The sequence below is a fragment of the Cricetulus griseus genome, chromosome 5 (assembly GCF_003668045.3).
Source record: "Cricetulus griseus strain 17A/GY chromosome 5, alternate assembly CriGri-PICRH-1.0, whole genome shotgun sequence".
NCBI classification, from domain to species: Eukaryota; Metazoa; Chordata; class Mammalia; order Rodentia; family Cricetidae; genus Cricetulus; species Cricetulus griseus.
In genome coordinates this window covers 170060160-170085508 of record NC_048598.1, presented here as the reverse complement: position 1 = coordinate 170085508, position 25349 = coordinate 170060160, and the positions used below count along the sequence as shown (strand labels likewise).

At 40.5% G+C, this 25349-nt stretch overlaps 1 long non-coding RNA gene and 1 pseudogene across 1 annotated transcript in view; one reads left to right on the top strand and one right to left on the bottom strand.

Moving 5' to 3' along the window:
• Nucleotides 1-1850: 1850 nt before the first annotated feature.
• The window catches only part of LOC107979088, a 50509-nt gene continuing 27010 nt past the window's right edge, over nucleotides 1851-25349 (bottom strand). Inside the window, exon 3 of the long non-coding RNA XR_003485612.2 lies at nucleotides 1851-1907. This is a non-coding gene — a long non-coding RNA (uncharacterized LOC107979088). The remainder of the gene's footprint in view (nucleotides 1908-25349) is intronic.
• On the top strand, nucleotides 10869-11770 carry LOC100766622 (annotated as a pseudogene).

Here is a 25349-nt window from a genome sequence, read left to right as displayed (position 1 = left end):
GACACATAAGAAAGTGTTCAGCATCCTTAGCCATCAGGGAAATACAAATCAAAACAACTCTGAGATACCATCTTACTCCTGTCAGAATGGCCAAAATCAAAAAAACCAATGACAGTTTATTTTGGAGAGGATGCAGAGAAAGAAGAACACCCCTCCACTGCTGGTGGGAGTGCCAACTTGTACAGCCACTTTGGAAATCAGTATGGCGACTCCTCAAGAAAATGGGAATCAGTCTACCCCAAATTCCAGCAATTCTACTCTTAGGCATATACCCAAAAGAAGCACATTTATACAACAAAAACATCTGTTCAACAATGTTCATAGCAGCACTATCTGTAATATCCAGAAACTGGAAGCAGCCTAGATGCCCCTCAATCGAAGAATGGATAGAGAAAATGTGGTACATTTACACAATGGAGTATTACTCAGTGAAAAAAACAAACAATGGAATCTTGAAATTTGCAGGAAAATGGATGGAACTTGAAGAAACCATTCTGAGTGAGGTAACCCAATCACAAAAAGACAAACATGGTATGAACTCACTTATATGTGGATTTTAGACATAGAGTAAAGGATTACCAGCCTACAATCCACACTTACAGAGAAACTCGTAAACAAGGAGGACCCTTAGAGAGACATCTGTGGTCCCTTGGTGAAGGGGAAAGTGTCAACATCCCCTGAACAAATTCAGAGCAGGGGAAGAGGGGGGAGGGAGCTTCAAGAATGAGAAGGGAAGAAGAGGAAGGATGCAGAGGTCCTAAGGGAACAGAAAGGTTGAGTCAGGGGAAGAATAAAAGAATGGATATGTGATAGGTAGGGTTATATTCAGGTGGGGTGGTTGGGGAGGAGGGGAGGGAAAGGGAACTGGGATTGTCATATAAAACAATCTTGTTTCTAATTTAAATTTAAAAATCTGAAAAAAATTACAAACTAAAATAAAAGAAGCCTGATCCATCAGCCAAACATTTTCTAATAAGAAAGAAGTCTACAACAATATTCTCATTTTTGACAAGGAAACATAATTTATGAGTAGTGTCACCATTATTTTGAACAACCCATTTGGTTTGAAATGTCATCTTTGTCTCAGACTAAATTTGCATGTTTTTGGAACTAGTCTGGACTATAGCTTCATCTTCCCAAGAAGGGACATTAGGCTCAGAAGCGTCATTTTCACTATATAATTTTTAAATTTGCATTTGGAAGTCAAGTCAAAAGGACACATGGAAACCTGGGGAAAGATTTTTAGTACTGTACTGAACAAAAACCTAATTCCATAATATGTTAAAGAGTTTTTTTGCAAAATAAAATAAAACCAACTCAAGGAGGAACTGAGGATACTAATAAGAAATTCAATAGAAAACAAATGTAAATGACTTAAATTATATGAAAAGGTACTCGACTTCATAATTATAGATAGCAATCTAAGGATATAGGAAATATTAAGTTACTGGACAAAAAAAGCCCACCTAATTTAATGTCCACTTCTGATGAGGGAGAGAAAAAAAAGATGGTTCCAGACATTACACAGACTAGTACATCACTGAAGGACAATTAAAGCAGCAGTGTTAGGAACGGTTGTAAGAGCTCACATTGTCTCAGCACTTACTCTCCCATAGACATTGTCCATAGGTCTCACTAGGCTGAGTTAAGAGCACTTGGTGCATAATCATGAAGACAGGAGTTTAGGTCCCATTGGATACATCAAACAGACACATTTAAAAAAATATTTTATTATTTTATGTATATAAGGGCTTACCTGGGACCCAAGGAGGCCAGAAGAGGGTGTTGAATCCTCTATGGCTGAAGCTATAGATGGTTGTGAGCCACCATATGAGTGTTGAGATTAAATCCAGGTTCTCAAGAAAAGAAGCCAGTGTTCTTAACTGCTGAGTCCTCTCCCCAGTCCCCTAAACACAATATATATTTAATTGATATTAATAATATATATCTCAATTAAATATCTTAAGCTTTAAAAATTACTCAGTGTCAAAATATTCATAAAAATTTCAAGTGTTTATATTTTATACCCATTAAATATAATGAATGGGCTAAGGAAAGTAACTACATATCAAATTAAGTTTTCTCTAAAATAAATGCAGTCTGGCGGTATGTACATTTGGGTGTGGCAAGACAGCTTTTACTCTGTGTGGCTCTCAGGAACTTTGCTTCTTTCAGCATCATCCAAGTGGTATGGTCCTGGGCAGCATGTGAAATATACCATAGGTAAGAAATTGCACAAGGGACAAATGGACATATCAGCAGTCCTCAGACAAAACTCTCTGGAGCTGCCACATGACACTTGCTCTTACATCACTTTGGTGACAAGGAAGTCTGGAAAATGTATTCTTAACTATGAGGAGCTATATGCATAACTAAGCATTGAATTCTGAGAAAGAAAGGCCATCACTGGGCTCTCCAGGGAGCTCTTTCCTTTACACTGACAACCAAAGGAACAATTTCTAACAGATTTGTGGCACATTTGTATAAAAACACATCATACTGGTTATTCTCCAGTGATCCAGATCTGTGTTCAGTCTTCTCTGCCTGCTCTGAGCCTCACAGGCTGACTTGCAAGGACTGCCTTACTTGGGCTTGCTCCTGTTTTGGCTTCCACTTTCAAGCAGTGGTTAGGAAATACCAGCAGGAACCTAGAGAGCAGAGAAGACTGAGATCACATTATTCATTCTTCTTGTTCCTACAAAAGTGTCACTAGCCTCTAGTAACACTGCCTGCCTCCTGTCCCTTCATGCCTAGGGTTGGCAAAGGTTTCTCACTGTTGCTAGCTCCTGAGGGCTTAGCTGTTTATTACTGGCTCTGTTAATCCTGCCAGCACTGTGTAAATAGCCTCTCCATTATTACACTCTTCAGTTAGGTTTTGGATGCACCATCTGTTTCAGCTGACTTTGGCTAGTCACATATGCAAGATGATTCTCACTGCAGCATCACTAGAAATAGCAATAAACTAAAAATAAATTAAATATTCATCAATGGAGATTTGGCTAAATACCATGAGCTTATAGTTAGTATATTATGCAGCAATTAAAAAATAATGCCTCACTGTACACTTAAACAGTTAAGTAGCTCTCGAGTCTTATGACCACAATAAACATTTTTGAATATCTATGAGCTAAAATAGAATACACAATGATAGGATGCAGCCCATTATTATTCACACACACACACGCGCGCGCACACACACACACACACACACACACACACACACACACACACACACACACACACACGATCTCAATCTTGATATGTTTGTATTTGTATATGCATATAATACATATACTTCCAGCTAGAAATTTTATTAGTGGTTCCTTCTGGTGAAAAATAATTGAGGACTAGGGTAGGACTCTACTAAGGACTTTTTAAATCACATGAGGTTTTGCTGTATATGTATGTACATACACACATGTATACATAGTATATACACACATATATGTATAAGCTAGTTGGAGACAGTATTTTCTATAGGACACAAATGGGAAGCATATGAACAACAATATGAGAAAAAGGGGATGTTTGTGCTTGAGAATGGAGCAGCAACCCTGTTTGAATCACTTAGTACAAAGCCTGTTTTCTAACTGATCCCTGCTGGCTACTTGGGAGTGGCCACACTTGAGTTCTGGCTTTCTTGGATTATGGCCTTTTACACTGAGCTAGGTTTTAGTTTGCTTGTATAAAAGTTTAAGTAAGCGTGCTAGAGTCCCTTATAGCCTCCTGAGTAGCTATTTTAAATTAGAAACAATCTTATTTTACATGTCAATCCCAGCTGTCTCTTCCCCCACCCTCCCATGCCCCCCAACAACCCCCATCCCATCCCCCATCCACTCCCCAGGGAGGGTGAGGCCTTTCATGAGGGATCATTGAAATCTGTCAAGTCATTTGGGACCAGGGCCTAGGCCCTCCCCGGAGTATCTAGGCTGGGAAATGGGCTCCTGACGTCCATTTGTGCACTAGGGATACATCCTGGTTCTACTGCCAGAGGTCCCATAGACTGCCCAGTCCTCCTAGTTGACACCCACTGTTCAGGGGCCTGGTTTGGTCCTATGTTGGCTCCCCAGCTGTCAGGCTGGGGTCCATGAGTTCCCACTTGCTCAGGTCAACTGTTTCTGTGGGTTTTCCCAGCAGAGGGGGTCTTGACCTCCCTTTTTTTTCCATCACTCCTCCCTCTCTGAAACCGGTAGCTGATGGAAGCAGATGCAGAGATCCACAGCCAGGTACTGACACATCACACATCTGGATCCCATTCATTTCCCCATTCCATCAAATCCACTCTCCACCCCTGCACTCCCCTCCCATATAAAACAAAATTTAAGAGAAAAAAAGGAAAAACCTCCTCATGGAAGCTACAGTGTGACACAGCAATGCCTTTGTCCATATATCTTTACCTGCAAGTATTTATTACGAAGAGTCATTGGTCTGCTTTGAGGCCTCTAGTTTCTATTACACTAGGACTCTTCTTGGATAGCATGTTGTTACCCTGTGTTGTGAAGACCATGGAGACTTGGGTTTGTGAGTCTGGCCCTTTCACATGCCCCAGCAGATCATAGATGGAGAAGATGTTGGGGCAGGCCAAGTCATACCTCTGGGTCTGAGCCTGGGCAGCCAGACCACCAGTTCTCCCCTGTCCACACAACCAGGGTGAACTCTCAAGCATTGTCCTTGCAGCAATGAGAGAAGGGTAGGGCCAGTTCTCCTGCCTTCATGCCCTCAGGGTCAGCTCAAATTAAGACTCTTGATATGAGATTCAAATGGGGTCAATTTGTTGAAGGTTTTTGGTGTCATTGTTATCCTTTATAAACTAAAAGGAAAAGCTAGAAGGATGGGTTGAGAAGACCTAATACACTCATTATTTGGGAAAAAAGAAAGATTAGTTAAATGGCAGATGGTTGTCTCCACTAAATTGCATGTGTTAAGAAGTGGATTAATGGCCAGGCATACTGGATCATTACTTGAATTCATGGCACATTGTAGGCAGAGGCAGCTGGATCTCTGTGACACTAAAGTTAGCCTGGTCTACATGGAGCGTTTCAGGCCAGCCAGGAAAACATAATGAGACCCTGCCTCAAAAAAAGTGACATCAATATTCTTATACCTATGTGGGGAAAGACACAAAGTCTTAAAATGAGAATGCTAAGGAAATTATTGATAGACTGTTATTCTAGAGTCCAGGAATATGATTAATCTCCAGGAAATGAGATCTATAAAAGGTGGGGATAGAGGTGGTACAATAAAAGTCTTTATTGCCCTGCTGAAACAGCCAGTTTGGGGCTGGACATGTATGTAATTGGCTGTACAAATTAGCATGATCGTTCCAGAAACAGTGCAAGGGTACAGTCAATCCTGAGCCTCCTGGACTGATGCTGGCCAGAGGTGGAGAGAGGAGGGCCACACAAGAAATGCTGATGACGTGGCATCAACAGAAGAGAGTTCCTTATGAAGGAAGATATAAAGAAACAAGGGAAATCATACAAGTCAAGATTTCTAGTGATCAAATAGATAGTGATGTCATATACTAGATGAAATAAGAAACAAATTTGGAAAAGTAGTAAATGTGAAGTTATTTGTGGAATGCAGCCAACTTCATACTTTTACACCCCTCCCTCACTCTCTCTAACCCTCTCTTTTGTCTTCTCTTTATCTTTCCAATCTTTGGTCTTCCTACTTCCTTCCCAACCCAAACACTCCCTAGTTAATAGTTGATCCTTGTTTAAATATTGAGTCAAGCAATGTCCCAGTCAGAGTGCCCCTCGTGCCATGACACTTTGCCTGCTTTCCATAAGAGTTGAATCAGGCAGCTTTCTGTATCACTGTCTTTGATATTCTGTGCATAAGCCTGTGACTACGTTAAAATGCACACTGAATGTTAGGATTCATTCACAGGCCCATTCCACCGAGTTTATTTAAGCTCCTTTTTGTCTTTCATACCACTAGCATTTAGCACAATGCATACTGACAAGTGGTAAGCCTCAATGATGGTTAAATGCATGTCCTCAGTGGGAGAAGGACACTCCTCTCTCTTACTAGGGTGAGAGAGTTGAGGGCATTGAAGGATGTGGCCATCAGTGCCTGGGTGAGAATTTAAATGTGTCTATAGTCTATATTCAATATGTGAGACGAGAGTCATTTCTCAGGAGGAAAAAAATGGTGGAGGAGTGTAGTAGAGATTTGGAAAAGCTATTGTGAGGAGGAAATGGTAGACAAACAGAACTAGTTGGAGTATTGAAGAGCTTGAAGAATTCAGTGGCTAGTAATGCCAATGGCTATTGACTCCTTACACCAGCTCAATAAACCCAGAATGGGTAAGGAGAAGGCTGTCAGTGGGTTCGGGTCTATAAGCATATTCATTACATGACAAAAAAAAAAAGGATGTACTATGAGGTCTAGACCAGAATAGCAAAGGGAAATAAAGGAACCGCCATTAAAGTATGAAAAGGAAAGTTGTTGAGGGGAAGAGTAGTGATGTAGTAGAAACCTGGGTGATAGGGTGAGGGACCACCACCCAATGTAAGAGAAGCCATGGGGTACAGGAAATACCTAGTTAGCTGAGCTCCTTTGAGAGAATAGGATGTTCTTATTGAATTCTAGAACAGTAATTCTACTGTATGGCAATAAAATACCGAGTGCAGCCACAGAAGAAGGATTCTAAACACCTGGAGTTTAATGCTGTGGAATATTATTTGAACTGGGCAAAGATGCATTTCATCTGTTTATGCTACATTTGTTTAACAATGTAAGGATGTGCATTTAATTGTGTAAAGATGTGTTCCATTCGTTTCACTGTACCTATTGTTCTAATAAAGAGCTGAATAGTCAATAGCAAGGGAGGAGAGGGATGGGCATAACTGCCATTCAGAATGAACAAATAGGAGGAAGAATCTAGGCTCAAGAGGAAGAACAAAAGAAGAGATGAGAGAATGAGGGAGACAGAGTGGGACTCACTTGGGGCAAGAAGCGCGGTGGCTGCCAGCAGGCTAGACATAAGAAGAGTGAGAGTAAGTTATACAGAAAGAAAAAGGAAAAGCCCTGAGGCAAATGGTAGATAAAAAACAGGTTAATTTAAGTTAAAAGAGCTAGACAGAAATAAGCCTATGCTAGGCCCAGCATTGAAAACTAGTAAGTCTCTGTGTCATGATTTGGGAGCTGGTTGGTGACCTAAAAGAAAAAGCCCGGTACATTTTGATGTTCCAACATGAGGCCCAAATTTCTACATAGGGCCTAAGATAGGTGAAGAAAGAAAATAATAATAATATAAAAGCCAGTATGCTTTTTTGGGGATCTCCTGGCCTAGGGACTGCAGGCTGGTCAACTTGCCCCAGCGAACTAAGTCTGTTGACATCGTGGTGCTAGTCCTGCCTCCACCCGAGGGGAGAGGTGAGCATGGGGTCATCTCAGGCCCTCCTTCCATGTGCATTCTTTGGGATCTCCTAGCATGGGGACTGCAGGAAGGTCAATTTACACCAGTAGACCAAGCCATCCAGAGTCTGCCAACATCGTGCTAGTCCTGCCTCCCCACTGGGAGAGGGAGTGTCTCAGACCCCACCTGTAGCCACCAGGAGAGCCATCAGAGTATTGGACCTGCTTGCACCCACTGGGAGAGAACTTTGAACCCATACCCACCAGGGGAGGAAGACACCCCACCTGCACCCACTGGAAGAAGGGATGGGAAGTTAACATTATAAGAACACATTCAACAACAGAAAAACCAATATGATGCCACCAAAGACTAGGGACTCTACACCAGCAAAACCTGAACATCCCAACACAGATGAAGCAGAAGAGAAAGACCTTAAAAACAACTTTAAGAAGATGATAGAACCCTCAAAGAAGAAATGAGAAAATACCCTAAAGAAATGAAAGAAAAAAACAAACAAAAAATTCAACAAATAGAGGAAAAGACAAACCAAAAAAATGTAACACACAAACAAATATTTTAAAGAAAGCAAGGAAATCCAAGAAAAAAACAACCAAACAAGTAAAGGAAACAAATCATACAGTTCAAGGCTTGAAAACTGAAATAGAGACAATTAAAAAACACAGTCTGAGGGAATGCTGGAAATAGAAAAGATGGGTACATGATCAGGAACTACAGATACAAGCATAACCAACAGAATACAAGAGATGGAAGAGAGAATCATAGGCATTGAAGATACACTAGGAGAAATAGATTCATCCACCAAAGAAAATCTTAAGTTCAAAAAATCCCTAACACAAAAAAATAAGGAAATATAGGATACAGAGAAAAGGCAAAACCTAAGAATAATAGGTATAGAAGGTGAAGAAGCCCAGCTCAAAGGTGCAGAAAACATATTCAACAAAATCATAGAACTTTCCCAACCTAAAGAAAGACATGCCAATGAAAGTATTAGAAGCTTACAGAACACCAAATAGAGTGGACCACAAAAATGTCCCCTCGACACATAATAATAAAAACACCAAACATGCAGAATAAAGAACAAATATTAAGAGCAGCAAAGAAAAAAGGCCAAGTAACATGTAAAAATAGACCTATCAATATTACATCTGACTTCTCCATGGAAACTCTAAAATCCAGAAGGTCCTGTATAGATGTTCTACAAACACTAAGAGACCATGGATGCCAGCCCAGACTACTATACTCAGCAAAGCTTTCAATAACAAAAATGGAGAAAACAAGATATTCCATGACAAACTCAGATTTAAACAACAAATATCCACTAATCCAGCCCTACAGAAATTGCTGGAAGGGAAACTTCAACCTAAGGAAGTTAAATACATTCACAAAACCGTAGGCAATAGATTATCCCACTTTACCAAAAGTCAAAAGAAAAAAAAGAGGGTGGGAGGAGAAATCCACACACAATACCACCATGAAGAACAAATCCAAAACAAATGAGAATTAACAATCAGTGGTCATTAATTTCCCTCAATATCAATGATCTTAACTTGTCTAAAAAAAGACACAGGCTAACAGAATGGGTAGGAAGACAGAATCTATCCTTCTGCTGCATACAAGAAGCACAGCTCTAATTCAAAGACAGATGATACCTCAGAGTAAAAGGATGGAAAAAGATTTTCCAATCAAATGGGACCCAAGAAACAAGCTAGGGTAGCAATTCTAATATCTTAACAAATTAGACTTTAAACTAAAAGCAATCAAAAGAGACAAAGTTTATTTCATGTTCATCACAGGAAAAAAATCCATCAAGATGAAGCCTCAATTCTCAACATCTATGCACCAAATACAAAGGCACACATTTTCATTAAAGAACATAATGAAAACTCAAATCACATATTAAACCTCACAGACTTATAGTGGGAGACTTCAACATTCCACTCTCACCACTAGACAGGACCACCAGAAAGAAACTTGAAAAAGAAACAAAGGAACTAATAGAAGTTATGACCCAATTGGGTTTAACAGACATCTATAGAACATTCTATCCAAACACAAAAGAGTATACCTTCTTCTCAGTGACACATGGAACCTTCTCTAAAATCAACCACATACTGGGCAAAATAGCAAACCTCAACAGATACAAAATAAAGTGGAATAACCCCATGCATCTTTTTTTGTTTGTTTTGGTTTCATTTGGTTTTTTGAGACAGGGTTTTTCTGTGTAGCTTTGGAGCCTATCTTGGTACTCGCTCTGGAGACCAGGCTGGCCTTGAACTCATAGAGACTGGCCTGCCTCTGCCTCTGCCTCTGCCTCTGACTCCTGAGTGCTGGGATTAAAGGCGTGTGCCACCAACGCACGGCTAAAACCCTGTATCTTATCGGATCACCATAGTTTAAAGTTAGAATTCAACAACAACACAAATTGCAGAAAACCTACAAACTCATGGAAATTGAACAATATGAAATTGCACCATTCCTGGGTCAAGGAAGAAATAAAAAAAGAAATTAAAGACTTCCTAGAATTCCATGAAAATTAAGACACAACATACCCAAACTCATGAGACACTTTGAAAGCCGTGCTAAGAGGAAAGTTCATAGCACTAATTACCCACATGAAGAAACTGGAGAATAGTCACACTAGAAAATTAACAGCACAACTCTAGAACAAAAAGAAGCAAACTCACCCAGGAGAAGTAGACACCAGGAAATAATCAAATTGAGGGCTGAAGTCAATAAAGTAGACACAAAGATAACAATGCAAAGAATCAATGAAACAGGAATTGGTTCTTAGACAAAGTCAACAAGACAGACAAACCATTATCCAAACTAACCAAAAGTCAGAGAATGGACATGCAAATTAATAAAATCATAAATGAAAAGGGGGAAATAACAACAGACACTGAGGAAATCCAGAGAATCACCACATCATACTTTGAAAACCTGTACTCAACAAAATTTGAAAATTCAAAGGAAATGAAAGATTTCTGGATAGACATCACTTGTCAAAACTAAATCAAGATTAGATAAGTAATTTAAATAGACCAATAACCCCTAATGAAATAGAAGCAGTCACCAAAAGTCTCCCAACCAAAAAAAGCCAAGGGCTTGGAGAGATCAGGGATGACAGGAATATACCTAAACATAATAAAAACAATACACAAGGAACCAACAGCCAACATCAGATTAAGTGGAGAGAAATTCAACATGATTCCTCTAAAACCATGAACATGACAAGGCTATCTACTCTCTCCATATCTCTTCAATATGGTACTTGAAGTTCTAGCTAGACAAATAAGACAACAAAAGGAGATCAAAAGGATACAAATTGGAAGGAAGAAGTCAAATTTTCTCTATTTGCAAAGGATATGATAGTTTACACGAGTGATCAGAAAAATTCTAACAGTAGCCAGAGTCTGGGAGTCAAAGCTGTTGTCAACCCAGTCCTGTCCCGTCCTCATCTGCATTTTCTTTTTCTCTCAACATGACAGATGCCGCTGTGTCCTTCACCAAGGACTTCTTGGCAGGTGGAGTGGCTGCGCCATCTCCAAAACGGCGGTAGCACCCATTAAGTGGGTCAAGCTGCTGCTGCAGGTACAGCATGCCAGCAAGCAAATCATGGCAGACAAGCAATACAAGGGCATTATAGACTGCGTGGTTTGTATCCCCAAGGAACAGGGAATCCTGTCCTTCTGGCATGGTAACCTGGCCAATGTCATCAGATACCTCCCCACTCAGGCTCTCAACTTTGCCTTCAATGATAAATATAAGCAGATCTTTTTGGGCGGTGTAGACAAGAGGACCCAGTTTTGGTGCTACTTTGTAGCATCAGGTGGTGCCGCTGGGGCCACATCCTTGTGCTTTGTGTACCCTCTTGATTTTGCCTGTACCTGTCTAGCAGTTGATGTGGGCAAAGCTGGAGCTGAAAGGGAATTCAAAGGCCTTGATGACTCCTAGTTAAGATCTACAAATCTGATGGGATTAGGGGCCTGTACCAAGGCTTTAATGTGTCAGTACAGGGCATTGTCATCTACCGAGCTGCCTACTTTGGTATCTATAACACTGCAAAGGGGATGCTTCCAGATCCTAAGAATACTCATATCTTCATCAGCTGGATGATTGCACAGTCTGTCACTGTTGTTGCTGTCCTGACTTCCTATCCCTTGGAAACGGTTCATCATCGTATGATGATGCAGTCTGGACGCAAAGGAACTGATATCACAGTTCCTTTGTATACACAGGCACAATTGACTGCTGGAGGAAGATTGCTCATGATGAAGGAAGCAAGGCTTTTTTCAAGGGTGAATGGTCCAACATTCTCAGGGGCATGGGTGGTGTCTTTGTGCTTGTCTTGTATGATGAGATGAAGAAGTACATATAATTATGTCTTAGGTGTCTCCCCAAGACTAAGCATGTTGTACAATACATCATATCTTGAACATTCTGGACAAATTCTCTGGGCTTGTCTGTTTTATCAATGGCAACTATTTACTCTCTGACCAGTTTTGTCTTAAAGCCATTTCCATGACAATAATGATGGGACTCAATTATAATTTTTTATTTCAGTCACACCTGATAATAAAAATTGAAGAAATAAAAATATCTAAGACAAAAAATTCTAACAGTAAACTCCTATAGCTGATAAACAATTACAGTAAATTGGCAGGATACAAGATTAACTCAAAAAAAAAATCAGTAACCCTACTACATACAGATAGACTGAGAAAGAAATCAGAAAACATCACCCTTTACAATAGCCACAAACAACATAAAATATCTTGAGGTAATTCTAACCAAACAAGTGAAAGACCTGTGTAACAAGAACTTTGAGTCCTTAAAGAAAGAAATTAAAGAAGATACCAGAAAAAGGAAAGATCTCCCATGATCTTGAATAGGTAGAATCAATATAGTAAAATTGGCAATCTTGCCAAAAGCAATCTACAGATTCAATGCAATCCTGATCAGAATCCCAGAACAATTTCTTCACAGACCTTGAAAGAACAAGACTCAACTTTATATGGAAAAACAAAACAAAACAAAACAAAAACCAGGACAGCCAAAACAACCCTGTACAATAAAGGAACTTCGGGCGGCATCACCATCCCTGACTTCTAGCTCTAATATAGTTATAGTACTGAAAACAGCTGGGTATTGGAACAAAAATAGACAGGTAGACCAATGGAATCGAACTGAAGACCCTGACATTAACCAACACCCCTATGAGCACCTGATTTTTTTTGCAAAGAAGCTAAAATTATACAATGGAAAAAAGAAAGCATCTTCAACAAGTGATGCTGGCATAACTGGATGCTGACATGTAGAAGACTACAGATAGATCCATATCTATTGCCATGTACAAAACTTAAGTCCAAATGGATCAAAGAACTCAACATAAATCTAGCCACACTGAACCTCTTAGAAGATAAAGTGGGAGGTACCCTGGAATTAATTGGTACAGGAGACCACTTCCTGAACAGACACTGAGATTGACAATTAATAAATGGGACCTCCTGCAACTGAGAAGCTTCTGTAATGCAAAGAACACAGCCAACAAGACAAAACAACAGTCCACAGAATGGGAAAAATCTTCACCAACCCCACAGCTGCCATACTGATTTTCAAAATATACAAAGAACTCAAGAATCTAGTCACCAAAACACCAAATGACCCAACAAAAAATCGGGTACAGTGTAGAGGATGCTATAGCCACACCTGCTTAGGGGCTGGCTACAGGTGTGCCTGACCATGCCTGCGATGGCGTGGTCAGAGTGATGTAGAGTGGGGGGCATTCAGGTGGCTGGTTTTGGTTTCGTTTCACTTTTGGTTTTCTTTTTCAGCTTGCTGTACAGACTGCTGCCCAGTCGGCTGGCTAGGTCACTCTGTAAGTAAGGCTTTTTCCCTATTAAAATCCCTTGTATTTCTACCTGGCTCCATATTGGTAATTTCCCACATTATCTGGTGTCAGGAGCGGGATCTTGTAAACCTAGGTCCATTTGGGACAGCTTACAGGTCCCACCGGGACTTTGGCCTAGGCCAGGAAAGCACCCTTTCTCCACAGATGCTCCCGGCCCCCAGCTGACCCATTGCACCACACAAGTGTGTTCCCACTGCCACTAAGCTGCTCAGAGCAGTCTGCCCAGCTGGGAGATTTCCATAGACCTCCCCACAGTTACTGTCGCAGTTTCTAGCTGCAGGCATGGGACCTGCTTGGAATACAGCCTACCTGCAACCATAGGCCTCCTGCCCTTAGCTGAGAGGCCTCTGGAGTACACCTTGGATTTCAGCAGGGTCCTCTACTTCCCCTTGCTGCAGCAGCCATAAAGCCACATTATTTCAGTGGTTGTGGCTGCAAGGCCGTATACTCTCTAAGATAAGTGCAGCCGCTTTTGTGACCTCTCTCCAACCTCTGTCATCATCTTGCCTGACCTACTGCTGCCAAACGCTGTGCAGACTAACTGAACACCTGAGCCACCTGCTGGTCAAAGAGTAAAAATCAGGTAAAATCATGGCAGAATATTTATCATTTGCTAAAATTGGTAATATTTTTGCTTATTACTTGAATTCAATGTTTGAGGAGAATGCTAATTTGACAATTACTGGCCTATATGCCATAATGGCAGTTAGCTTGCTGGTGCAAATAATATTACTAGCCAGAGGACCCAGGAACAGGGACAAGGACAACCTCACCACCTACTTACAGGAAATAGCAGCTTTACACAATGAGGTTTTGGAGAACAGATTAGGTCAGACCACTATTGTGCAGCAAGAAGAACAGAAATTGGATAATAAGCTTGGCTCTGTGTCCAATACACTAAAGACAAAGCTGTCTGTTACCCAAGATGAGACACAGCGTATTTACACAAAGAGATCCTCCATGTCTGAGGCATTAGAGGCTAGGCTGTCAGAGGACTGAGGTGAACTAAAGAATATCTGTAGCCAGCTAGAAACTCAGATAGTCACTATTACCCAGAAACTAGATGCAAAGGTGCAAAATACCCAAGATAGGGTTGAAGAATTGGACAATGCCATTCAATCAATTATTGAAGCACCTAAAGTAGCAGATCACAAATTTGAGTCTAGATTTGAATGTTTGGAAGATAATTTACAGTAAAGGGCTGACAGACTAGATAGGTCCATATGGTTGATTGCTGAGGACTCAAAATCAGCAAATCATCAGCTTGAATCTACACCCCAATGCCTAGAAGGCAGTTTCTATACCATCCAGATGCTGCCTAAGGATGACCTATTAAAGACCTAGAAAAACATGTAGAGGAGCAGTTAGGGCAATTTACAGATTCACTAACATGCTTGAAATCTTTTATGATTAAGGAGATTAAAACTTTTCATAAGGATATCATTACGAGGCTTAAAGATCATTGGGATGCCTCAGAGGCAGAATCACTGCAATCCGAGGCACCTACTCCACTCAGGTATCATGACTATTCCTCTAAGGTTGTTACTCATACACCATTAATGTACCCAGCTACCATGGTAGAAAAGCCAGCTTCTAAGAAACATCCTCAGGGACAGATGGCTTATGTATGGCACCTATACAGCTGAAGGATCTTAAGAATATTAAAGAATCAGTTGTCTCATATGATCTCCATAGCCCATACGTAAAACAGCTATTACATTCATGGGCAACCTTTGACAGGGTGACACCCACAGATTGGGAACGATTGGTAGCAGCTGTATTTGAGAATTCATGCCAAATCCAGTGGAAGGCATTGGTCAGGGAAGAGGAGAAGCTCCTTGAGTGTCAAGGCATAAAGGAAGGTTTTGAAGCCCTCCTAGATAAGATTCTTGGTGGAGTATTTATGCTAACCCACAGGTTCAAGCTGAATTTGACAACCATATGCTGTCCCTATGCAGGAAAACAGCACTAAATGCACGGGATAAGGTTCGTGAGCCAGGAGAATGCCTACAAGCTTATACCAAAATAGAACAGGGACCTACAGAACAGTTCCAGGACTTTTCACAAAGGTTAACTAGGACAGTAGAATTACAGGTAACAGATCCGGAAACAAGACAATCAATTATATATACAATAGCTTATGAAAATGAAACCCAAATATGCAAAAGAATACTTTTGCTTTAAATATCAGATCAGCTTCACTAGAAGAATGGGTTTTGCATGCAGCCAACATTGACTATAATGTGCAAGATACTGGAGCTTGGGTAGGAGAAGCCATCTTGAAAGGTTTAAAAAGGCATCAGGAAATTAAAAGTTCTAAAGGTGAGGACACAAGGCCTTGGGAAAGAGAAGCACCTTACAGAGGTCAACATTGGTACCAAGAGGCTATAGGTTACTACTACTATGAACCAGAACCTTGGGTAGTAAGAGCCTTCCCCAGGAGACCATGAAGGCTCCAGGAACCTAGATGTTTCAGCTGTGGTAGAATGGGACATATTAGGAGAAATTGTAGACAAATTCTAACAATGCCTCATACAGAAGGCCACTGCCTTCTGGATTGTGTAGAAGATGTGGTAAAGGCAGGCACTGGACCAATGAATGTAGATAGACCAGGGACATGCTGGGAAACCCCGAGGGGGTCCTCAAGAAGTCCCCCACATGGAGAAAGTTCGGGTCATTCCCAGTAGCAGTGGAAGACAATGTCTCACAGGACGAATAGATAGTTCTTTGCCTATTGTGAGAAATGATACTGCTCTAGATGGTAGTTTGAATAGTGATGAAGAATCAAATGTGACTGGACAAAATGAGAAATGCATATTTTGGCAAACTTCTATTATTGATAAAAGGCCTCAGTTGAAAGTGAAAATTAATAATAAAGGTATTACTGGCTTAGTAGACACTGGGGCAGATGTGACTATTATTACCCAAAAGTCTTGGCCTCAGAAATGGCCTCTTAGAGAGGCAAATGTACAATTTTTAGGAATTGGAACTGTATTTAGAGTTTGACAGAGTGTTAACTCGGTGGTCTGCATTGGACCAGAAGGACAGAAAGGGAGACTGAAACCATATGTGGCAGATATAGCTATAAATCTCTGGGGTCATGATCTCTTACAGCAATGGAATACTCAGGTAATATTCCTCCAGTGTCAGATACAAATTATGTACTATCTTTGCATAGTAGAAAAGATCTGGTAAGAAGCTACAGAAAACGGTTACCAACCACCAAGGCTGTACAGAAACCAGGTACAAATGATGGACATTCAGAGGATTCAAAGGCCCTGCCATTGAAGTGACTTACAGATGAAACTGTTTGGGTAGGACAATGGCCTATGACCTCTGAGAAGCTAGAGGCTTTAGAAAAGTTAATACAGGAACAGCTAGAGCCTGGACATATAGAGGAATCTACCAGTCCTTGGAATTCTCCTGTATTTGTTATCAAAAAGAAGTCAGGTAAGTGGAGAATGCTGACATTCTCCATAAATAAGGTAATTCAACCAATGGGCTCTCTACAACCTGGAATGCCACTGCCTTCCTTAATACCTAAAGGATGGTCTATCATAGTCATTGATCTAAAAGACTGTTTTTTTTTTCACAATACCGTTACAGGAAAATGATAGATAAAAATTTGCATTTACTGTACCAACTCTTAATAATTCACAGCCAGTTAGGGGATATAAGTGGAGGGTTTTGCCACTAGAAATGCTAAATAGTCCTACTCTATGTCAGCACATTGTACAGCAACCTTTGGAAATAGTTCATAAGAATTTTTCACAATCTCTTGTTTATCATTACATGGATGATATTCTTTTATCAGATTCCAATAAGGAAACTTTGGAATGAATGTTTGAAATGGTGAAGGAAGTTCTTCCTAGATGGGGGTTACAGATTGCCCCAGAAAAGATACAAAGAGGAGATTCTATTAACTATTTAGGTTACAAGATAGACTTACAAAGAATCAAACCTCAAAAGGTACAAATTAGGAGAGATCATTATCAAACTCTTAATTCTCTTCAGAAATTATTAGGGGAAATTTCTCAACCCCAGACAATTATTGGTATAGAAGGACATGACTTAAAGCATTTAAAAATGGCCCTTAAAGGTGATAAGGACCTAAACAGTCCAAGAATATTATCCATTGAGGCAGAAAGAGTTACAATGGGTAGAAAACAGAATATTGGATGCACATGTAGATCGGATAAACCTTGATTTAGACTGTATTCTGGTTATCTTGCCATCCAGAGAATACCCTTCTGGGATTCTGATGCAGAGGGAAGACAACATATTGGAGTGGATATTTCTGCCACATAAACAGAATAAAAAGTTAAAGACATATATAGAAAAGATTTCTGATTTGATTTTAAAGGGCAAATTAAGGCCTCGTCAACTGACTGGAAAACATCCAGCAGAAATTACAGTACCTTTAACTAATGAAGAAATTTCCTCCTTGTGGAAGGATAATGAATATTGGCAAATAGCTCTTACAGATTTTTTGGGAATGATTAACAACAATTATCCCAAAACTGACAGAATTAAATTCATAAAAAAGACAGTGTGGATTCTTCCACATATTGTAAGAAAGACTCCCATTTCTGGAGTTCTTACCTTCTACACTGATGCCAACAAATCAGGTAACGCAGGTTATAAAGCAAGTGAGGTAAGTAAAATAGTTCAAATTCCATATACATCTGTACAGAAGGCAGAATTATATGCAATTCTCATGGTGCTTATGGATTTTACAGAACCGCTTAATGTAGTTACTGAATCTCAATATGCAGAGAGTCGAGTTACACATTATGACTGCAGAATTTGTTCCTGATAATACAGAATTAACTTCACTGTTTATACAATTACAGGAAACAATCATAAACCGAAGTAATCCTATGTACATTACACATATCAGATCCCATATGGGTTTGCCAGGCCCACTAGCACAAGGCAATGATGAGATTGATCATTTATTAATTGGAAGAGTGCTAGAAGCCTCAGAATTTCATAAGAAACATCATATAAATAGCAAAGTTTTGAAAAAGGGCTTCTCCATCACTTGGCAACAAGCCAAGGAGATAGTGAGCAACTGTCCTACTTGTTCCTTTGATAATCAAACTCCATTTCCAGCAGGTTGTAATCCTAAGGACATTCAGAGATATGAGGTTTGGCCGATGGATTTCTTTCATTTTGCAGAGTTTGGAAATTTGAAATATGTGCATCATACTATAGACACATTCTCAGGGTTCCAATGGACTAGTTCTCTTAACTCTGAAAAAGCTGATTCTGTTATTACACACCTGCTAGAGGTGATGGCATTTATGGGTAAACCTGCACAAATAAAAACTGACAATGCTTCAGCATATGTCTCCAAAAAATTGGAACTGTATTTCAAATATTATAACATAAAACATGTCACCAGTATACCACACAATCCTACAGGACAAGCAGTGGTTGAGAGATCTAATAGAACACTAAAGGAGATGCTCAATAGACAGGCTTGGAAGACTAACACCCCCAAACATAGGTTGCATAATGCTTTATTAACACTACTTTCTTAATGCCAATGAGAAAGGACACATAGATGCAGAAAGACACTGGACTACAGAGAAAACTGCTGAACTGAATCAGCTGGTATACTTCAAAGATGTACTAACCTCTGTATGGAAACCAGGATATGTGTTATGATGGGGTAGGGGTTTTGCATTGGTTTCCACAGGAGAAGGAAAACTTTGGATACCATCAAAGTTGATCAAGATTGGAGTTGAAAAAGACAAACCTCTCAACAAGAACGAGTGACAGGTATTCTACTAAGGTATATCTCATAAACTAAATAGAAATCTCCCAAAAGAAAGGGATGTGTTTTGCTTTTATCTTCACAGGAAAACTCATCTCCAGAAGGCATAGGACACTGCATAGGTAGATACTTAAGAAGAGAAGGTAGCTATAACCATCAAACAAAAGGAATGTGCCATATGGTAAACTTTACAGCTGTCTCTCAGAGAGCTCTATTTCTCTTTATTTCCTAGTCCTTATTCAATTAAATCGATGCTGGATTTAGAGGTGGATTTGGCTTTCCTCCTCTAAATTCCAAGCACGTTGTTTAACTAAACTTTAGAGTTTCTGTATTGTATCAAGAAGCCAATTGATGTAATACAGAATAAGAGAAGAATTTGGGGACTGTCTTTGTCTATTCTTGGCTCTTTCTTTCAAGGTGTACACCTTTCATAATCGTTATTCTCGAATGGTTGCCTTTCCCAGTATGTGTACATACACAAGCAAACATTTCTCTTCTGTTTATTTTTGAGTCCAATGAAGACATGCATGACAGCAATCCCTGGCCACCCCGGAAAGAAAATGGGCCATACCTCTTCGACTGCACTGGATCCAATTTGCTCCATTTCAACTGACAGTCAGGCAGAGCTTCAGGTACTGACTTCAATAAAGTTGAGGATTTCAAGCGGGTTCTTCAATCAAGCGAATCCCATCTAACATGGACTGGATACAATTCATTCAAAACTTTCGCCACACTAACATTTTCTTCCTACAGGACCTCACAAGGCTGATGTCATCCCATTTCAGCAGGAAGTAACTTGGAGATGCTAAGCTCCCTTTCCCCCATTGTCGTCACTTAGGATAGTGTATATACCTAGTTAGGGATAGCTTCCTATTGTTATGGTTGGGATTGGAAGGAGGTGTTCAGGCTTGGACACGTCTTTCAGATGACATCAGGGTTCAGTTAAAATAGATGGTTAGAATGTGAAATAAGCAGATTGTTGTATCTTCTTATATTTTACCTTTATGTTTGTTAATTTTGGATACTTTACACTGTTAAGTTTTAAACCTCTTTTAGACTAAAAGGGGAATTGTAGGAGATGCTGTAGCCATGCCTGCTTAGGGGCTGGCTACAGGTGTGGCTGACCATGCCTGCATGGTCAGGGTGATGTAGAGTGAGGAGCATTCAGATGGCTGGTTTCGGTTTTGTTTCACTTTCGGTTTTCCTTTTTGGCTTGCTGTACAGACTACTGCCCAGTCGGCTGGCTAGGTTGCTCTGTAAGTAAGGCTTTTTGCCTATTAAAGTCCCTTGTATTTCTACCTGGCTCCATATTGGTAATTTCCCACATTAGTACAGAATTAAATAGAGAATTCTCAATAGAGAATCTAAAATGGCTGAAAGACACTTAACACATTGCTCAACATTCTTAGCTATCAAGGAAATACAAATCGAAACAACTCTGAGATACCATCTTTCTCCTGTCAGAATGGCTAAAATAAAAACACCAGTGATAGTTTATGCTGGAGAGGATGTGGAGAAAGGGAAACACTCCTTCACTGCTGGTGGGAGTGCAAACTTGTATAGCTACTTGAGAAATCAGTATGGCAGTTCCTCAGAAAAATGGGAATCAGTCTGCCTCAAGATCTAGCAATTCCATTCTTAGGCATATTCCCAAAAGCTGCACATTCATATAAGAAGGATATCTGTTCAATTAATGTTCATAGCAGCATTATTTGTAATAGGCAGAACATGGAAGTGACCTAGATGTCCCTCAACTGAAGAATGGATAAAGAAAATGTACATTTACATTTACATTTACACAATAAAGTACTACTCAGCAGAAAAAAAAAAACAATGGAATCTTGAAATTTGCAGGCAGATGGATGGAACTAGAAGAAACCATCCTGAGTGAGGTAACCCAGTCACAAAAAGACAATCATGGTATGTACTCATATATGGATATTACACATAGAGCAAAGGATTACAAGCCTACAATCCACACTGCCAGAGAAGTTAGGAAACAAGGAGGATCCTAAGAGAGAAATACTTATTCCCCTGGAGAAGGGAAAAGGGACAAGATCTCCTGAGCAATTTGGAAGCATGGAGGAGGGGAGAAGGAGTTAAGACAAAGAGAAGGGGGGAGGAGGACATCAGGGAGCAGAAAGGTTGAATCTAGGGAAGAATAGAAGAGAACAAGAAAAGAGATACCATAGTAGAGGGAGCCATTATAGGTTTAAAGAGAAATCAGGCACTAGGGAAATGTCCACAGATCTACAAGGATGACCCCAACTAAGAATCTAAGCAATAGTCAAGAGGCTACCTTAAATGCCCTTCCCTGATAATGAGATTGATGACTACCTTTTATGCCATCCTAGAGCCTTCATCTGGTAGCTGATGGAAATAGAAGCAGACACCCACAGCTAAGCACTGTGCCAAACTCCTGGAATCCAGTTGCAGAGAGGGAAGAGTGATGAGCAAAGTGGTCAAGACCAGGCTGGGGAAACCCACAGAAACAGCTGACCTAAACAAGGGGGAGCTCATGGACCCCAGACTGATAGCTGGGAAAAGAACATGGGTGGGACTCACCCAGGCCCCCTAAATATGGGTGTCAGTTAGTAGGCCTGGGCAGTCTATGGGGCCTCTGGTAGTGGGTCAGTATTTATCCCTAATGTACAAATGGACATTGGGAGCCTATTCCCTATAGAGGGATACTCTCTCAGTCTCGAAATGTGATCTAGACCCTGATTCAAATGATGTGACAAACTTTATGATCCCCCATGGATGACCCCCTTCCCTGTTGAGCAGAAAGGGAATTGGAAGGGGGGACTGTAGGGAGTATGGGAGGATGGCAGGGAGAGGGAACTGAGATTGATATGTAAAACAAGATTGTTTCAAATTTAAATTTAAAAAGTGGGGAGGGGAAAGCCAGTATGCTAATTAAAAACAGCAAGCTAAGTAAAAATGCCTGCCACAGTACAGACACTGGCATTCTAGAGCTGGGGGTCCAATGCAGTTCCCAGCCACACATCTCTGGACCTGGCCTGCAGGTTTAGGCTTAACTTTCACAGACCCAAGAAGGAGTAGAACCTTCGCCAAAGCTGCAGGAAGAGGAACCAACAGTAGCTTAGCAGCTTTGCTCAAACAGACCAAGAAGACTAGAGATACACAAGACAGATTCAGATGGAAAAAAATTCTGACTCCACTCTACCAGATCCACCCTCATTGCCTCACAAAAGTGCTGCCCCTCAATGAAAAAAATTCTGACTTGGTCTCAGTTCTATGTTCATCTTATTTTCTCAGTTTCACAACCAATCTCCCTGAAAGAATTGTCTTAACCACCATGTATAGATCTTTCCATCAAACCTCTGCTGGACAGCTCCTTGTGCCAATAAAACTGATTTTATCCTGTGTGTATTATCTCCACATTACAAAATCCAATGGTCACTCTTTAGACTTAGTTGCACCTGACCTGGCATCGATGTTTGTCACGTGTTCTCTTCCGTTTTAGAAGAGTTGTTTACTGGACTTGGGAACTGCTGCCTTTCTGTTAATTATTTCTCCACCTGCCCCCCTCTGGAGTTTCTCCAGTTGCCTTTGCTGGTCTCTCTGATGTGCCAGCACTTTTGGAGACAGTCCTTGCATCATCTCCTCTTTTCCTTGTGTCTCCTAGTCTCATTCCTGTGTAACTTAACCTCGTACTTTTAAATACACACATATGCACACACACAATACAAATACATTTACTATGTTTAAGAGAGGAGACACTGTCACAAAGTAAGAGGTGAAAGATACTCAGAGATTTGAATAAACCCTCAAATGTCATTGAATTCAACAATGGAACAGGTTTAGAAATAAAACAGATGGGGTTCAGCATCATGTAATAGAAATCACGTTTTAAAAATTAATCACCTAACTGTGTGTGGTATGATTTGTGTGTGCTCATAGTGCCACTAGAAATGGGCATTAGGCTAGATTCCTGGGATCCCAGAAGAATACTGTACAGGACTGTCCTGCAGAGTAATCACAGCCTCTGCCTCAAGTGTGATATGGAAACAAGAGAACTACTATGAGACCCGCTAGCTGCAGAGTCACTACACCCACAAGATCACACAGCTAAACAAGTACATTGCATGTGCTCACTTCATGTAGGTGTCTGGAAGTGGAAGGAGGGAAGCTTGAGGAGTGGCTTTCCTTCCCTCAGTCTTTCTGGTGGGTCAGCCCATCCCGTAGGAAGGGCAGGGAAATGCTCCCACAGTTCTTTGTATTTTTCTGTGTAATTGTTCCCCAATAAACACCCATTTATCATTTATCTTTGCTTTAGTGAAGTCATTACAGCCCCACCTTCAACTTCACACCAGTGACTGGGCCCCAAGTCTCTATCAATGCAGTCTCAGAAGATACCTCATGCCAGTGCACACTCATTTACTGTCTAGTGGCTAAAAGCACCCACTGTTAGTTCAATTCTGTGGCTCTAAAGCAGGAGGACTCCCTCTGGTTCTTTCCTCTAGGGCCTCACTAGAAAGAAGCCAAGGAGGCTGGAGGCACTCTGGCAGAAGCTAGTTCCCATCTGATCCAGTTTTGTCAGAACTGGGTGCCCTGATGTTGGAGGGGATGAGTTGTCTGTTTCTTAGTACTGAGCTTAGATTCTCTCAAAGCAAAACTAGTCACAGTTCCCTTGACGGGAATCTCATGGCTTCTCACATCTCAGCCAATGGAAGAGCTCCCATGGGGAATCTACTACACAACAACACTAAGGACTCCTTCAATGTCTTCAGACAGAGGCAAGTCCCTCTTTTAAATGGGCTTACAGATGAGGTTAATCCTACCCAGATCATTGGTGATTTAAGCTACTGTGCATTGACCACAGACACAGGTTCTGGAATTAGGATATAGATTTTCATAAGCCAGAAAAACAAAACAAAATAGTAAACCAAGACTTCCATCAAAACATCAGAAAACCAGAACCAATAGGTAGAGATTTATCATAAGGAATTGCCTCCCACAATTATGGCACTGACAAGTCCCAATATGTACTCTGGCATAGCTCCAGACTGAAGCCCAATAATATGAAGAACACGAAATCGTATTTTCTTGTATGTTAAAAGTTAGGAAAACCATGTTCCAGCTGGCAGGTAACTAGGTAGCAAGGGTTCTTTTTTCCACATTGCTCTAGTCAAATTTTTAACTTCTTGGATAAGGAGCACTGACATTAGGTAAGCAAGGTGTGATGCATTGTCTCTGACGCAAGTGTCATCCCAAACTGCCCTCACCAATAATGTTGAACCAAATCCTGACACCCCTTCCATATCCTGAACAAGAAACTCAGGCAACTGAGGAAGATCTGATCCTGTCCATACTATTAAACACACACCTAATTACATGTGTGACTGTATGAAACACATTGCAGGGAACATTTCTATCTTTACTAACTCTGATGTACCCTGGTGTTCTATATGTTCTATATTTATTTTCTTTTAAATTTTTCCAGCTATATCAAGTTATAAATTGTTCAATGGAAATAGTATATACTTACAGTATGCATCTAATGTTTTGACTTATGTAAACAATGTGAAATGTATTCTATTTCACTTAAAACTGTGACTACCTTGATTCACTAAATGATTTTATAAGCTTCCACAGGCATCATTAGGAATCTGGACAGTTTTTTAGGGGAATTCTGCTGCACCCACAAAAAAACTTTGGGAAACAAACTTTCCTCCATTATCTATTCTTTTTAATGATTGGAAAATGACATGTTTCCTCAGTTAAATTCAATATGCACAATTCAAGACACACAGAGAGAAATCTACAGACTTTCCTAGGGTTGGTCCCTAACTGTTCATAAAATAATAAATGGGCATCAGTGCTCTCCTTTATGTGCATGCACACATACATGCACACACACACACACACACACACACACACACACATACACACACACGTGCTCAAGCGTGCATGCATGCAGCTAAATTTGTAAATGCTACAGTGTACCGAATCCTTTGGGGGAGGGGTAAAATAATGACCAAGGGGGGACTGTTGGTGTGAAAAATGCAGCATTATCAAATGTTATAAATAAATATTAAAGAATATTAAAATTGTCAGCTTTGGAGACACTTATAGCAAATTCATAATGACTGACTTTGATAATCAAATGCTTAGGTACAACTTAGAAAAAGCTGTTATCAACACAAGCCCACCCTTTGAACAATTCCCCAATCTCTGCTTCAGTGCCTCTCCCAACACATCTGCTGGCCCTCTCCATCTTCACCTTTGGTCACTCAGATTTGGAG